Source organism: Lactuca virosa, chromosome 5 (genome assembly GCF_052849685.1).
Source record: "Lactuca virosa cultivar CGN04683 chromosome 5, Lactuca_virosa_CGN04683_v6, whole genome shotgun sequence".
Taxonomy (NCBI): Eukaryota; Viridiplantae; Streptophyta; class Magnoliopsida; order Asterales; family Asteraceae; genus Lactuca; species Lactuca virosa.
Window position 1 is genome coordinate 362,695,503 of NC_136430.1, and position 1,921 is coordinate 362,697,423.

At 41.5% G+C, this 1,921-nt stretch overlaps 1 non-coding gene across 1 annotated transcript; it reads left to right on the forward strand.

Moving 5' to 3' along the window:
- The first annotated feature begins 1,593 nt into the window (after nt 1-1,593).
- Nucleotides 1,594-1,700, forward strand: LOC145117837 (small nucleolar RNA R71). Its single transcript, XR_013712831.1, has one exon. It is a non-coding gene; the product is annotated as a small nucleolar RNA R71 (small nucleolar RNA).
- Nucleotides 1,701-1,921: the final 221 nt, after the last annotated feature.

The following is a 1,921-nucleotide window of genomic DNA, read 5'->3' on the forward strand; positions in this document are numbered from 1 at the left end:
AAACCATACAGTCGTTTCTAGTTGTGCTCATTGCATCCAAATCATAGATCTGGTTTCCTAGGGTCGATATATCACGTAAAGTTTCTAACTTTACGTCCATGCATGGGTTATTTAGCTCAAAAAGCCCTAAAAAGTGGTTCACAAGTTGCATGGGACTCCCATGGCCATAAAGTTGGCACCTTTATGCCGTGGAGTCCCTCAAAGGCTCCAGATCTGAAGTCATGACCCCCCAAAACATGCTTGCATCCATGAATGGTTCCAAAATATACTCTTTTAAGCCCTAAACTACTCCATGAAGAGATCTAGTAAATGAATAGTCAAGGTATAGACTTTATACCTCAGTAAGGCTGCTTTGACAACGAAAACTCTGGATCCAAAGCTTCTTCCTTCCACCAAGCACTTCTAGCTTCCACTCCTTCAAGGAAAACCCAAAGAATCACTCCTTTTTCACTCACATACACTCACAAAGCTCAAGATCACGAATTAGGGTTTTTCTGGACTAAGGGAGGCGATGAGGGAGGCCACAATGAAGTGTTAAGGTGCTTAAATAGGGTGAAACCCTGAAAATTAGGGTTTCACTCTGGCAGCCCAACTCGTCGAGTCGAGGCTTCTCAACTCGTCGAGTAGGCTTCTAGTCCCGCGTCCAAAAATCCCATTCCTACTCGACGAGTTTGGGGCCTCCAACTCGTCGAGTCCCTCTACAAAAATGAATAGTTCTAATTAACATACATACCAGGAACCGAGCGTTACACCTCACGTCGTGATAATGATGTTTCAACAACAATTTTTTCTTTGATTTTCATCCGTTTTGGTTGTGATTCAGGCTGCGTTGTCTCTTCTTCCAAGGCCTCCAAGAACTCAGAAATAGTTTCTTCTTCAGTAGTGATGGCCAGGACATGTGGTTGCGGTTTATTATCGGGATTTTTAGGAGGTAACCGCTTGTTAACTAATGTAGTTAATTGCCTGAGTTGAGCTTCAATATTTTTGATGGATGCTTGATGATATCTTATGGTAGCATCAGCTGCATCATGTTGTTTTTAAAAAGCTTCCAAGAATCTATAAAGCATTGACTCCAAGTCCACTTTTTTCTCGGTTGTGGTTGTTCCTTTTGGTAAAAGCCCCGACCGGTTTTCCTATATTTCTATTCTTTTTTCTTTTTATACTCATCATATGGCAACCATTCCTTCTTTGGATTTCTCCAATCTTCATCATAACGGTCTCCACTTGAGTAGAAAACTTGATCTTTCTTATTCTCGTTTTCGTCCAAATGGCAATCTTTTGTCAAATGTGGCCCATTGCAATTTTCACAACCCACACGTATTGCGTGTATGGATTGGTCCATCTTAGTCATTCTTCTATCCATGCTACTTAACATTGCCAAAACCACCGCCATATCTTCCGAAGCACCATTCCCAATCCCCTTAGCTCCATCATTACGAGGGTTGTGATATTCGTAAATGCTTTGAAAATTCTTCGATTAGTTCTTTAATTTCAGCAGGATTCTTCTTTGTTAAAGGTCCTTGAGAATCAAGGAGTTGCCTTGTCGTGACGTTCACCCCATCGTAGAAGATCGAGACTTCTTGTTGCTCGTTTAGATCATTTTGGGGACAATTTCTTATTAACCCTTTATATCGCTCCCATGCCTCATATAAAGACTCCCCTACTTGTTGCTCAAAATTAGCTATGGCCTTTTTAAGTTTAGCAACCTTGGATGGTGGGAAAAATTGTTGGAGAAATTCTTCACGCATCTGACCCTAAGTGGTGCTTGTTCCTGGGGGAAGTGCCTTCAGCCAATCCTTTGCTACTACCTTGAAGGTAATCGAAAGAATTCTTAACAAGACAGTCTCTCGTGGTACATTCGGAATGTTGAAATAGTTAGCAATGTCATTGACTTCATCGAGGTGCTTGTATGCGTCTTCAT